The 15787-nt window shown below is 43.0% G+C and overlaps 1 long non-coding RNA gene across 3 annotated transcripts in view; it reads right to left on the bottom strand.

Moving 5' to 3' along the window:
- The window catches only part of LOC147332635 (uncharacterized), a 116656-nt gene that overhangs the window by 41686 nt on the left and 59183 nt on the right, over positions 1-15787 (bottom strand). Inside the window, exons 6-8 of one of the 3 annotated variants that reach the window (XR_015128832.1) lie at positions 9940-10045; positions 9405-9479; positions 8271-8952 (exon numbers count right to left, since the gene is read on the bottom strand). This is a non-coding gene — a long non-coding RNA (uncharacterized LOC147332635). The other 2 variants (XR_015128833.1, XR_015128831.1) reach the window with 2 other exon arrangements.

The raw sequence follows: 15787 nt of genomic DNA, 5'->3' as shown, positions 1-15787 counted from the left end.
ATGCATGCAACAGTAAATGTCTAATTGCACATGTGCACATACTGCATTGAGAATGAATGCACAGACTGTTTGAGAGACATTCTGAGACACGTCAAAGACACTACAGGGCCAAAAGGTCACATAAAAATCCTCCTGTGATTAAAACCTGTTCCCATGACACTCTTTTCCATCTCTAATCTCAAACTTTTTCAGGTTTATCTAACCTGAAAAACTGCATAGTTTCAAACCTGTTTTGTTTAAAGCAAATTGGTCAACGTACAACAATGTGATGTACACAATAAGAGGACATGGAAAACTTCACCTTTACAAATATGCAAAAGCTGCAAGATGTGTAGACCAAAGTATGACTTTGGCCTACACACAATTTGCGCAGACACATGCATATGGGACACCCGTGGGAATGAAAACTCTACTTGCATTGTACTAATGACTGTGCTGTCACTTTGTCATAAGTTGCCCCACCTGTTCCTGAAGTAGGCCAGTTTTATCTCCGCTTCATTCATTCTCTGTTCGTTAATGTCTGAAGTTTATAGCAGAGCTGAAGTACATGAATGAATTGATTGCTCAGTAGTTGTTAAATCTAAAGGACAGAGTGGGCGTTGAAGGCTGTTTTTGTTTTTTTCAGCACTTTATCAAATTATCAGGTATTTAAAACTTTGTTGAAATCGTTCAGATTATCTTGATAGCAGTAATCAAAAATGCTGCATATTTGAGTTTCCTGTAATTTGACAGCAACTTGCAGGGCTGGAAAAGGGTCATGGGAGACAGATGTACAAAGTGAACTTTATTGAACTTCACTCTGATTTTATCGGTGTCGGTACACACAGAGGCACACGGCCACTTTGATCTTCAAAGGGAGATGAGCTAGAATGAGGGGCAATAAGAAGATAATAACGCCAATCTATATCCATTACTCCATAGATCACAGGTTCACTGCAACATGCAAAGTAGCTTTCCTAGCTTTTATTTTCCAGACAGAGAGCCACATTTCATGTTACCACATTGCCACCTAGTGGTCGCATGTACCCGGACCAGCAATGGAAACCTACTGCAAATCTAGCCATGCATTCAGTTTCTTAACAGCAAACCTAAACCTTCTCCATCTTAGGTTAGGTCAGCTGGATGCAGACTCGAGCCCATCTAAGATGTCACAGAGCAAGCTGCAGGTTACACCCTGGAAAAGTTTTCAGTCAATCCCAGGGATAAAGCAGAGACATGACCACCATAAACTCTTCCATCTATATATAAAGCCAATGTAAAATCACCAGCAAGTCACTGGACTGTGTGAGGAAACCAGAGCACCAAGAGAAAGCCATACAGCCACAGGGAGAACACGTAAACCCACAATGAAAGGCCCAGCCAACCAGGAGATTCAAGACCAGAAGCTTCCAGCACTGCATTCTACAAATACTGCAACAAATTGAAAAGTGAAGGATGTGAATGAATGCTATTCAAAGCATTTGTAAGTATAAAAGTATAAAAATATTAAAAACACTTTTAGTGATAAAAAAAAGTCAACCTCTAGCAGTAGAGGACATATTGTACTAATGACTGTGCTGTAGTAGAGGAAAGAAAGCTCTGCTGTGATTTACAGTTAAACCGAGGGCAGAAGAGTCAGCGAGGTGTAATAACTGTATATGAAACATGCTTATCTACTGTGACAGGTGACATATGTAATCTAATTACACTTAATAATACAATAAAACACAAATAGAAAGTGGGGCCTTGAGAAACCCCACAGAAAAGATCCAATTGTGACCTCTAGTGGTGAAGTCAAGGAAGTGTGTGGGGGACGTCACAAGGCACAGAAAAACAAGAGAGCAAGCGAATGTGTCCCCAAAATGATATTTTTTAATTTTCTTTTAACTATTTTATTATGTTTTATCATTTTTTTAGACTCTATTTACATTTTATTTAGCTTGTGACATAAAATTAAATTTGCAATGCTTAACAAATTTAAGTTTGTCTCATTTGCTTAATAAAAACAATAAAACTTTTAGTTTCAAACAAGATTTTAACAGATTTCCTTTTTTTTATGACAGACTGTCATATAAATTTGTTAAGCACTGTAAATTAGAAGATCAGATTTCAAAGATGGATTTTTACACTACTACGACAGATGAACATTAGATAGATTCAGTGTAGTCAGTGTACATTACAATGGGAGACCAAGGTAACAGTATGAAAAGTAGAACATGTTATAGATGAACGCACAATCTGTAAATGCCCCCTTTTTTCAGTGCAGCCTGCACATTTAAATATATATGTGGTGGTGGGTGATTAATCACACCTTGTACAAACAGCACAAAGTGCCCGAGGGGGCACCCAAATCATAAGGCCCACAAAGCATGAGTAATACCTGGACCCCAGTGTCATATCTGATGGCAGCAGCTCAACATGTACTCCCCTACTACTCTGGAACCCTCAGAACACAGCGTGATCAAAGAGGGTAGAAGAGTAGGAGGATATCATCAAAGACTCTCAAGTTGTTAGCCACTAGAAAATATTTATTAAGTTTAATTTCTAAGTGTTGTTTGTTAGCATGCTAACTCATAGTAAGCCAAAGTTGTCTGAACAAAAAAGGGTGATCTCTCCAGCTGTAGTTTGGAGAGCCAGAATTACTGGAAGTTTTAATCAGTTAAGGTGACAATGCCATTGTTGAGATTTTCATAACTCCTGAAAGTCATTAAAAAAAAAAATCACAGACGTGTGAAATGTTTTGAATGCCTTAAAAAACATTTAACTAGTAATTATGATGATTTTGTCATTGATTTTTAATCTCTCTTTGATTTCAAACCCCGATTTTCTCTCTTCAAAATAAATGAAGATATTGTGATCATAATTCGCTGGATAAAAGGCACTAAGAAAACCACCACAAAGCTTAAAAAAAAACCCTAATGAAAACTAATTTCCCGAGGGATAAACCTTCTTCTTCCACAGGGATGCAGACAGATCTGCATGTTCGTTGTGTCATAGCTTTTTCACTGGATGCCATCCCTGATGCAACCCTTCCACTTCTGCTGGCTGCCGGAGGTAGGAGTAAAGTTCCAAATTAGCGCCACACATTTTAAGTGGCCACAGAAAGAAATGCAGGCCAGAAAACCAGGATTATGTTGTTGCACACATTAACCACAAGAGTGCAGCAGAATGTAAGGCATGCATCAAGATAATCCGAAAGCTTGACTACAGATGGCACTACAGCACAGCAATTCTCTCAGTGTTATTTTACACAACTACTAACATCACACCTATGAAGCCCAGATTTCATTTTAAGCCAATGTAAGATAACAAAATAAATCAGTCCCCTGGGAAACATGAATGGCTCTGCTTATTTGACTGAAGCCTTCTGATGACAGCCCAAGTAGAGGACAGCTTGCAGTCAATTTAACTACTTTGGTGCTGTAAGTCTGTGACTCTGTTCAGTGACACTGGCAAGCAAATTCTTCCCTGTCTGTCAGGGCTCAAAGTAATAGTTTGACAGCACAACACACTGGCCTGCTCAGCATCTGCCCCCCTACTTATCAGGCCTAAAATTTGAATTCAGCAATGAGCCTCTATGCGTCAAGAAAACCAAAGGTATCAAACAATCAACCTTAATCAAGCATTTTATGTGGAGACGACTGCGAGTTGACGACATTCAATCTCTTTTAAAGGAACTAAAAGCTTTCACAATTGCACGGATCTCCAACACGAGCACATGACTTAACACACACATAAACAGCGGTCTGAGGAGCCTGGTGTTCTGCTGTGTCCCAGGGAGGTCACACAGGAAATTTCACGCTCCTCTTCACACTGAAAATGTCTCCTTTATCCTCCCGACTGGAGACAAAAGAAAAGAAAAGAGGAATGAAAGACCGAACTGGAAAAGAAAGGAAACCCACTCTGTCTTACTTATGTAGGTGTGACTCGCTGAAACACAGCCATGGCAACCCACACCCAGCAAAGTAAAGGAGGAACGTGGTCACAGGTTCAGTGGAATGTGACATTTATGAGAGCAAAACACAAAGGGAGGAATTTTCCTTCCAAAACAGGAGCAAGAAAACTGGAGGAGAAATGTCAGGAATTTAAAGTATTTCTAACTCTCGATCAGATTTTTTTTCCATACAAGGACGGTTAAGAATGCACCTGAAAGTTCACTCCAAGTCTGTTTTAAAAGAAATGCATTTTAAACTAGTGTCATCATTGTTACACTGCAAACTATCAGAGCGGGCTGTTTGTATTTGAGTTTTACTATTAAAGTAAGAGTCTTTATTTAGCATCGTTCCTCTTTGGGACAAGTTTGAGGTACGTAGAGCATCCTGTGAGAATGGAGAGCTGTCTGCCCGTGCTGACAGAGGTGCCCCTGTAATGTGGCCTGCTGAGCATTTTCACTGTTTGCTCTCTGGTCTTAACATTTGGGCTGACACTCTATCTTCTATACTCCTGCAGAGGTCAGTGTGGTTTTTCTTATGCACAAAAGGTAAAAAGCCCACGGGGTAGTAGGATCACAATTACAGTTCCAGGAAACATACCGTTTTTTATCACATAACAGCAAGTGACAGGCTATATGACAGCTATGTAACTTCAAAAGGTGTAAACACAAAGTGCACTGGGAATTTTTAACCAAAGAAGTCAGGTTTCGTGTCATACCTCCCAGGCATCGCTCCAGAAAACCCCTCCACCCAGGTTTGCTACTTCCTCTAAAACAACCTTCTTCATTCTCACCTAAGCACAGGCTGGATGCCTCTCTCAGCCTCACACTTCCTGGTAACTCCCACACCAGGATAACACCACCCTGAGGCAAATATACACACACGAGCCACCTTCTAAGTTGTGGTTTCCCTTTAGGAAATCAGCAATCTGCTGCCATTACCCACCAGCATTTACACCTCCTCTCTGCACCCTTTAATTTTTCTTTGCCCCAATGTTTAAAACAAACAACTTCTCTCCCTTATGAGAGATCATTACAGGAAGAAAGCACCACACAGACTGTTAAAAGACGCCAAAAACAGCTAATAAATCTAAGGCGGTGATCTGGTGTCAGAGCATCAAGGTGTTATCAGTGTTATTAACAAAAGCTATGTACACATTCTGATGTGACTGCTCTTGAAGGACGTTTCGTGATTTCTAAACTTCAGAATATTCTGCGAATTTGAAACTGTGAGCAAGACGAGAGGACCGTTCAGAAAAACATGACATGATGTTGGACCGTTTAGCTGCTGTGTCAGTTCAATTTGCGCTCTCTTCCTACCTTCCTACCACAAAATTTTAAACACGAGACAGCACATATGGAGACACAATTGCCAAAAGCCCTGAGAAGAAAAACACTTTATAAAGCGCTCCAGCTTTTCAAAAGCTCTCTCCTTCTCCCTTTCACACACACACACACACACACACACATAAACACATAGACACAAACACATACACCTCGAAACAAAGGTGCCATTTTACTCAGGAAGGGTCAGCAGTTCTCTCCATCAGACAGGGGCTTGTTCTTGGTCAGAGGCTGCTGCCCAATCTCAGGCCACCCTCCCCTGGCTCCACTGCCCCCCCCCCTCCGGCCCCCACCACCCCGGAGACAAGCTCCCCATTGTTCCCGCACTACTAATAAATGACAGTTCTCCTGTTCAGACAAACTTTAGGGCCCATTCAAACACACACACACACACACACACACACACAAAAGTTTAAATGGTGCTCTACATAAAAAGATACCAGGAGCATTTTCTTTTAAGACTGGTATTTCTCGAGCTCATTAAGTGTTTATCTGACACTAATGATGTAAGGATGTCTTCCTGCGTCTTAAGCTTTGAACCTGAGGACAGGATGAGATAATCCTGAGGGCCGTTTGTGTAATAATGAATAACAACTGTTCCTATTGCCTTCCATTTCTCTTCGGTGGTCAAAAGCAGTCATGACATTGAGTCATAGTTCACCAGGAGGTCATGCTGCTCAGTGCGTGTTGTCACCCTGTGAGCTCAATCGGGGGCCAGGGAGCTGAGGTAGGCCTTGAGTTTAGACATGATAAATCACCACTCAGCTTAAGCTCATAAACACACCATTAACACGCTCGACCACATGAACTCTATCCGTTTACCTTAACCGCATGGTGCTCGGGACTATCTGCCTGTGATAGCACTCTTAGGGGTCTGATGCACATGGCTGTCACAGCTACATGAGGATCTGTGAGGAGCATGGGGAGCTACATGAGATCCTTTCCCATCACTAGTAATTAGATATGTAATGTGCTTCAGACCGCAGTGTAGAAACAGTGCACGCGCTCCCTGATTTGCTTAGGTGACATTTATATTCAGGGAGTGTAAACTGGTGTTAATCGTCTAATAAACATCAGCTGCATCTTACTAAATAGAAACAACTAGATTAGCGTATTATATTCCCGACAACACAAATCAACTTGAAGCTGAAACTCAATTGCCAGTGATGACAAGGTCCTCCTGAAACGTTGATTGGAGTAAATACAGGGTTGTTAAGTCTTGCCCCGGTGTGTGTATATGGTTCTTTGCTGTGGTTCACCACAAACATATCATATGACAGCACAGAAAACTGAGAGAAAGCAAATTCCTGCTATTTTTAGCTATGACAAACATAAACAAAAGAATCAGAAAAAGAAATACACTTGCTGAAGCGTCATGGCTGCTTTGATGTCTATCCGATCACTCGTGGGCTTCCATTTAAGCATCTTTATTTTTTGATGGGCTTAAACAGGAAAAGGGGTGATGCTGGCCATGCGCAGGACAGATGCTGGACAACCGGGGTCAGATATTGCTCCCGCTTTGCCGTTTAAATAACAAAAGGAGGCGGAGGAAGAAGAGGCAGAAGTTGTGAGAAGAGGAGTAAGGGGGAAAAAAGCCCCAGTGTTTAGTCAAGGCCTGCTCACTGACACAAAGTCTGTCTTTGTCTGCCTCCCAGGGTGCCAGATAAAGGAATTCTTGTGTGTCGGGGGCTCTGACCGAGTTTATTTGACACTTCAGCTCCTTTTGTGAAGCAAGTGTCCCACCGTCAATGCTGGCCATGAGAGTCACTTGGCATTAGACAGAGGGTCGCTCTTCAGTGGAGAAAGGGGGTCTTGTTTGGAGAAGATTTTTAATAGAGGTGGTGTGTGTGTGTGTGTGTGTGTGTGTGTGTGTGTGTGTGTGTGTGTGTGTGTGTGTGTGTGTGTGGACAGAGGGGTGCTCAGTCGGTGCTCTAAGCTGTATACGGACATATAGTGGAGCTCTGTGCCCTCCCACAACCACAACAGGAGAAATTCTTCATTGCTACAGAAGTGCGTGGGATTGAGAGGACTGGGTACTGAAAGATGAAGACAGGTGAAAGTGGAGGCTTCAGCAAATGAAGGAAGACACACACACACACACACACACACACAGCACCCATTATGAATGCAATGCCTGAGCATGTTGATCATGTTTATCAGTTGGGTGATCACATGGACCTGTAGGTTCAACATAATCCAATTACATTCCATATATATATATATATATATATATATACATACATATACATACATATACATACAGATAGATAGATAGATAGATAGATAGATAGATAGATAGATAGATAGATAGATAGATAGATAGATAGATAGATAGATAGATATGATTGACAGGTGTTCCACTACCACTGAGGTCAACGTTATAGTGCTCAAAGCACTTTCCTCTCACCTTGAATGGAGTTACTGTATGAGCGGTGGGAGGGCCTGCTCCTTTTTATGAACACTGTATCCACACTGTGGATTTATTTCAGCTGCACCTGGTCTTTAACAACTTATAACAGGTCATTGCTCTCTAGGCTGTGAACACCCGGCAGTGCAGGTGCATAGCCAATGGCTGTGCTCAACACATGCATGTGAAATATTAAATTGAGCCATTTCCCCTCTTCTTTAACATTTACAGATGCATATGTAGTGATGTTAGAGAATAATAAAGAAGAGTTCTCACCTACTGAACAGGTGAACTTAATGAGAGTTTGGCGAGGCTTCCATTGTCAAAATACGCAGCTCCCAACTGACAATGAGCAGAAACACACCTTCTGTGTTTGTATGTATAAGTATGTTCCTAATGAGTCCACTTCCAAAAGAATTTCAGTATAAATTATAATTTGGTAGAGAAGATATGGGCACCCATGTGGGTGTGTTGAGAAGATAAGAACAGAACCTTTGGCCAAAGCAGACAGTGCTGAATGCATTGTCACGTCGCGAATGTATAACATAAATACAAACCTCCATAGGTCAAGCATACTTTGGGGTTTTTATATTGACGTTGTCCACATACCTGCGGAATCAGGAGATGCGCACATATTATCCAAATCACTGGACATCCACTGGAGCACAGCTTCCAAAACATAATCCAAGATATCCAACTGTGCAAAAAAAAAAAAAAAAAGAAATCCACCAAATACAGATTTCATTTCCGAAATCAGCATATAACATTAACCATCTATGAAAATGTCAGCACTTGACCACGCGTGTATCCCAAATATCCCAAGAGACTTGTCCAGCAGCTGAATCTGTGGCAGGAGTAGAAACTCATCCCAGACTGAAGTCAGCATTTCCTTATAACACGCGAAAAGATCCATAGCTGGAGTTTTCAATCCATCAGCTGCTATCATCGTGATCACGTTTAAACAAAAACACAAAACAATAATAACTTCTCCACGTTTGTCAATGTCGCGATTAATCCCGTTAATGCGTCCAAAGAGCCCCAGCATTAAACGATTTACGCCCAGGCAAATCCAGCAAAGCAATCAGAACGATTATTTTCGAAGATGCTGATTCCTCCTTAGGGTCCAGCGCAATGATGGTATCTGCGGCAGCTGCAGCCAGAGTCTCTGCTGACACGACGCGCTCTCGTCAAGAGCCGCAGCTTCACTGAGCCATAGTTTGTGCGGAGCGCCTCAGCACATGCTGCTTTCACCAAACGTAGATGCGCAATGCATGACGGTAAGTGGAGTTAACTGGAATAGGAAAACAGCAGCAGGTTTAAACCTTAAAAGCAGTTTTTAAAGACAAAAAAAAGAAAGAAAGAAAACACGGAACGCAATGAAATGATTTCACAGGTTAACCTTAAAATAATGAAAGCAAAGTAAAGGTGAAATAACTTTTAAACTTTTAAAAGTTTTAAAATAACTTTTAAAACAGTTACAGGCATTAGAAATTAGATCATATTATCATTATTATTATTAGCAGTAGTAGTATTAGTATTATTATTCTATAAATATCAGTAAAGCTGTCATGGATATCAGCTGTTACAATCTCTGTTGCAATCGTTCATCACCTGTTAGTTTCATTCCAGGTTGCGTGTGAGCAGTGTGTGTGAGTAATAATGATCATCTGTAGCTGTGCAGAGATACAGAGATGTCGGTGCCTTGAATCACCTTCCCATGAATGAATCTCTTGTCTTTCTTACCTCACTTTCATGTCCTAACCACCTCCAGGCTTGCTTGTATTGCCGGGATCACGCTCTCAAACTTCAAAACAAGGCCTGGATTCACGGGAATGGAGCACAGATCAAAATCAGAACAGAGCCCACTTAGTTATAATAAGCTGAAGCTAAGTAAAGCTGGACATTTCTTCTCTGTTCTACTGTGGACTGTGGAGTCAAAGCTTGCATGCATGTTTGCTGTTATTTGTGATTTTGTTGTGTTTTTTACTTCATCATATTTAAGAAGTACTCGGATGAAGTGTTTATGACTAAAACACAGCAGAGAGGATATAAGTGACAACAAAGATGGGATTAAGGGAGTAAAGCTGATAAACTCTGACCTAAACCAAAGGGGAAAAACCATGAATAAATAAAAAAGTATATTCACGTAGAAGTTATATCAGTCTTTATTATACTTTCGTTCCTCATACATTACTCCTGTTCACACAGGGCCTGGCACGGTTCCATTCCACTTTTTACTTTGTTCTTTTGGCTGCGATCCAGTCCAGTCCAGGAGTACCTGAATTGCACGCGATTCTGTCAATTGCAGGTACTTGATGGCTTTCTTGTGTGCAGGGGTTGAAAAGTTGCTGGAGGTTTGCGCACACAGCATTGCGTGACTAGCGCTGGGGACGAAAACACAAAGACATTGTTTTCAGTGATCAAACCCCCTTTATAGTAACTCAACAGCATTCCTGTCTCACATTCCTAAGCCACCGCTGCAGTGTGAAGGGTTTTTTTTTCTTTCCTTTAAAAAAAAGGAAGAAAGGAAAAAAGAAAGAAAAGGAGGGTTGCACTTTTTTAATCTGGTTCACTGTGCTTCTTCCACAATTTTTCTCGTAGCTCATTAATCATTAATCAAGACTGAATTAAAGTATTAGTTGAGGCAATTATCTGCCATGGGGTAATTAAGAGGTGTTTATCCCTTATCCCAAACAATGTGATGAATGTAAACACAGTGTGCCAGCTTTCATGTTAAGCCAGCAGCCAGCTGAACAGCAGTATTAAATCAAATGAAAATGCATTGCTTCTCAGTGTATCCCCTTAAAGCATGCGCGGGTGGGATTTCCAGGTTGTTTGTGCAACAGCCTGCAAATGTGTTTATGCTCACTTGTGTGCATCCTCCTACACCGTGTCTCCACTCACGCCAGCATGCGTCTGTAGGTATGTGCTAATGTGCACACAAATGTTTTCCACATTGGTGTGACAAGGATAATCATATCCAGGGAGCACAAACCCATGCTGAATGCTTCTCACACAGATGGGAGGAAAAAGGAGGAATGCATTAAAAAAAAAAATCCAGAGGAAACGAGACTGAGTGTACACCCACAGACAGTCGTGCAAGTGTAAAACTTATGATATGTGGAAATCTACTGGCAAAGGAGCCGAGCGAGGCCGCCATCACCTGGAGTGGGTGAAACAAATCTAATATTTACTGAAAGCGATGACCCTCATGACCTTCTGCTTTCAACGTAGAAAACATAGAGACGAGGACAATTGAGTCAGTCATATCTCCAGTGTGTGCTCTGAGAGTGATTAAGACTAGAGCACATTCATTACTGGCCCAGCTCAGACAGAGAGGGGCTTCAGAGCAGAGCCCTTGTGTTGGACTGTTTGGATGTCCTATCCCCTTGTATCTCTTTGACTACTTCCAACACAAGGCTCTATTCAACCAGACTGGGAACAAATGTTTCCTTATGTGACCCTGAGTACCTAAGCTTCAGCAGGATATAGAGAAGAGCCTATGAGACTGAAAGAGAGACATTACTGAAGGCCATACCTCTGCTCTTATAGAGGGATATAAGCTGGATCACAGGTGGGGACAGGGGGAAGGATGGTAATGACCTTACAGAAATAACAGGGTGGATGGCACAATGACACATATTTCCCAATAACTATATGCTGTTTCTCTGGTAACCACAAAATTGCTAGTCTGCTTAGGTTTCCGTTCTTTATTTTCTCACTTTCCCACTTCTCATGAGTGTTATTACTTCTACATCCGCCTGGGAATTAATTGGGTAAACATCAGCCAGGAAACATGAGGTTAGATTCCATGTTGGCAGCTCATGTAATTTCACATACAGCCAACATGCAGATTTCCGTCTGTTTTTTTTTTTTTGGCACGCCTGTGGGAATGGGCAAAGTGTAGCAAAACAGAGGTCAAGGCAAGGTTTCTCACTGAAGTGGGTGAAAATTTCTCATGTGAAACTAAAAATGGCTTTCACCAGTTTTACATAATGAGACACAATGTGGCATGTACCTCTTTTCTATAGAATCACCCAGGATAAAGAGCTAATCCTCTTGTGCTATGAGACTGATAGAGCTGGATTCCTTCCAGCACCTTAGGGAGTCAGATCTATGGAAGAGAGAGCCTTTCAAAGAAAACCATGTAATCAATGGCACAATCCCCCTCAAACCCCCTCATTTGATTGATGCTAACCGTAAAGATTTTAGTAAATCAGTTCGCTCAAGCCTTTCCCATCTCATCTTGCATTAAGATGTCAAACTGTAACTGGAGTTCCAGTGTTTACCCAACCAAGTTTTCTCACTTGAGGAGAAATTAAATGAACTTTTGGCCTGGACTAGGCTTACAGAACCACTGACATGTAGCCTATATGACTCATTCAGTCTTTCACTGGACACAGGCGGAATTTATTCGGAGAAACACACCCTTGCTGGCGTGTAGCATAGTTTGACCATTGCAGGTGTCTTGGTTTATTGGGTTTCTATGTCAAAGAGCAAATCTTAGTCTATAAAAACCTAAATTTATAGCTCTAATTATGAACACACTAAGCACCAAGGAGCATGCAGCTGCATACCTGTGCATGCATTTCAAGGAGCATGAGTTCTGGCTTGGTGACTCTACAAAGAGCCCTCATGAAGTTTAAAATTTTAAACAGGAAAAAATGAAGGTGAGGCTAAAATTGTTCAAATAGGGGAAATACTATGAGTAAGTTTACACCTCTAGTTGGAGAATAAGCATATGAAGCCTTTTTTAAAATTTTTCCTCTGGATGCTTTTCTAAATGTCTGTGTGTGGGGGGAGGGGTCAGGGGGTAGATTTTGGTGCAAGCAGTGTGTAGGCAGCTGGGAGTGTGGCAGGGCTATGCGTGACTAGGAGAAATACACCTGTCTCTGTGCTCAGGTATGGAGGGGGAGTCGGCAAGCAGGGGCCTGCCAGGTGAACAATGCTCCCTATTGTACCTTGCGCTCTGACTGCTGATACTCGCAGGAGAGGAAGCCCTGATCCCAGTGTGTGCGTAGCTCGCTTGCCCGTCTCTCCCTCCCTGCTCACACAATCACACGAGATACACAGCCAAATTATTTACAGTACACATATTGCGCTGACCGCAGGCGCCCTGAGCTAAATCCCAACAACTCTGCCTTTTACACGCAAGTTGCCAATCAGAGCAGTGACTGACAGATTTTTTTATAAGATAAGATAAGATAAGATAACCTTTATTAGTCCCACACGTGGGAAATTTGTTTTGTCACAGCAGGAAGTGGACAGTGCAAAAGTTATGAGGCAAAAATTAGAATACGATAAGAATAAATACAGTACACAACTGTACAGAATAGAATAAAATAAAATACTATATACAGTAGAATAAAATAAAATAAATATACAATAAGATAAAAATAGAATACAAATACAAATACTATATACAACTGAGTAAAAATACAACGATGACAGAAAGGATTATTGCACTTAGTATTATTGCATATGTATGGATGTGTGTGCTTGATCAGTTAAAGTCTTTATTATGGAGTCTGACAGCAGTGGGGAGGAAAGACCTGCGAAATCTCTCCGTCCCACACCGTGGGTGCCGCAGTCTCCCACTGAAGGAGCTGCTCAGTGCTGTCACAGTCTGCTGCATGGGGTGGGAGATGTTGTCCATCAGGGATGACAGCTTAGCCGCCGTTCTCCTGTCACTCACCACCTCCACTGGGTCCAGAGGGCATCCTAGAACAGAGCTGGCCCTTCGGATCACCCTGTTCAGTCTCTTCCTGTCCCCAGCAGAGATGCTGCCGCCCCAGCAGACCACACCATAAAAGATAGCAGAAGCCACCACAGAGTCATAGAAGGTCTTCAGGAGTGGGCCCTCCACTCCAAACGACCTGAGTCTCCGCAGCAGGTACAGCCTGCTCTGCCCTTTCCTGTAGAGGGCGTCTGAGTTATGAGTCCAGTCCAGTCTATTGTTCAGATGAACACCAAGGTACCTGTAGCTGTCCACAGCCTCAATGTCCATACCTTGGATGTTCAGTGGTTGCAGTGGAGAATGCTTGTGCCTGCGGAAGTCTACCACCAGTTCCTTGGTTTTACTGGCGTTGATCTGGAGGTAGTTCAGCTGGCACCAGTCCACAAAGTCTTGGGTCAGACCTCTGTACTCCTTGTCGTCCCCATCAGTGATGAGGCCGACTATTGCAGAGTCATCAGAGAACTTCTGCAGGAAGCACTGGGTGGAATTGTGGGAGAAGTCTGCAGTGTAGATGGTGAAGAGGAACGGAGCCAGAACCGTTCCCTGTGGGGCCCCCGTACTGCAGACGACCCTGTCCGACACACAGCCCTGAGTCCTCACATACTGTGGTCGGTCGGTGAGGTAGTCCAGGATCCAGGTAGTGAGGTGATGGTCCACTCCAGAGTTCACCAGCTTGTCCTTTAGAACCGAGGGAAGAATGGTGTTGAAGGCACTGGAGAAATCAAAGAACATGATTCTCACAGTGCTTCCAGCGGTCTCCAGGTGAGCGAGGGAACGATGTAGGAGGTGAATGACGGCATCATCCGCTCCAATGCCAGGCTGGTAGGCAAACTGAAGTGGGTCCAGTGATGAGCTTATTAGGCGCCGAAGCTGAGCCAGGACCAACCGCTCCAGGGTCTTCATCAGGTGGGATGTCAGAGCCACCGGCCTGTAGCTGTTGAGGTCCTTGGGGCGTGAAGTCTTTGGCACTGGTACAACACAGGAGGTTTTCCAGAGCTGTGGAACTCTTCCCAACCTCAGGCTCAGGTTGAAGAGGTGCTCCATCACCCCACACAGTTGGTCCGCGCAGGACCTGACGACCCTCGAGCTGATGCCATCTGGACCCGCTGCCTTCTTGCCATTAATCCTCCTCAGTTCCCTCCTAACCTGGGTGGTTGAGAGAGACAGGCTGGAGCCTTGTGTTGAGTGTGTATTGGATGCTGTTGTTGGGGGTGGGGGGGAGTGAGCAGGGTGAATAGAGGAGGTGTGAAGTGTCTGAGGTGGAACAGCAGCAGTGGGGGTGGGTGAGTCTGCAGCCGATGTTGCAGACTGCCTCATGGCTGAGTCAAATCTGTTGAAGAAATGATTCAGTTCATTTGCCCATCTCACATCCCTCCCAGGCAGAGAGTTCTGCTGTTTGTGGCCCGAGATGGTTCTGAGGCCTCTCCAGACTTCACCAACGTTGTTTTGTTGAAGCTGGTTCTCCATCTTCTGCCTGTAGCTCTCCTTCCCATTCCTTATCAGTCCCCTCCGCTCTCTCTGCACCCTTTTCAACTCCTCTTTGTCTCTGGATTTGAAGGCCCTCCTCTTCTGCTTGAGGACGGTTTTAATTTCTGGGGTAATCCAAGGTTTGTTGTTGGAGAAACACCGTACAGTCCTGGTAGGTACAGTGTTATCCACACAGAAGTTTATATAGTCAGTAATGCATGTAGTAAGGCTGTCGATGTCCTCACCGTGGTCATCACAAATCACCTCCCACACAATCGACTCAAAACAATCCTTAAGAGCCTCCTCGCTCTCCTCTGACCATCTCTGTACTGTGCGGGTGGCTGGTGGCTCCCTGCGCACTAAGGGCTCATACACAGGGACAAGGTGCACCAGGTTGTGATCAGATCTGCCCAGGGGAGGGAGAGGTGATGAACTGTATGCCTCTTCTGCATTGGCATACAGTAAGTCCAGTGTTTTATTGACTCTGGTTGGGCAGGTCACATACTGGGTGAAGGTGGGCAGTGTGGAGTCCAGTGAGGCATGATTGAAGTCCCCTGATATTATGAGAAGTCCCCTGATATTATGAGAAGTCCCCTGATATTATTATATCCAAAAAGTTGAAATGTTGGATTTTGTAAAAGTTCTAATTGTGTTGAGGATATTTTGTATGTGCAGTATTATGAAGGGGAATATAAAACACACTGTCATAATAATATAAATGGTAAAAAAAAAAAGAAAAAAAACATGTCTTAATAGGTGTGAAGGTTATTCGTAGAGAGATTATTCAGAGGTGTCACTTTAAGGGTCTATAATTGAGAGCACACAATGTAAATACATGACGTGACTGTTGATAGTAATCTATTATCAGTTCTATGCCAACCCATGTTTTTCCAGCCTTTTTATTCTCGTTGCAGATAAGGCA

The sequence above is a fragment of the Aulonocara sp. 'chitande type north' Nkhata Bay genome, linkage group LG4 (assembly GCF_057382095.1).
Source record: "Aulonocara sp. 'chitande type north' Nkhata Bay isolate Kocher_YH1m ecotype deep benthic linkage group LG4, A_spYH_male_GT1.1, whole genome shotgun sequence".
Classification (NCBI taxonomy): Eukaryota; Metazoa; Chordata; class Actinopteri; order Cichliformes; family Cichlidae; genus Aulonocara; species Aulonocara sp. 'chitande type north' Nkhata Bay.
The sequence above is the reverse complement of the archived record's forward strand: the minus strand, read 5'-3'. Positions and strand labels throughout refer to the sequence as shown.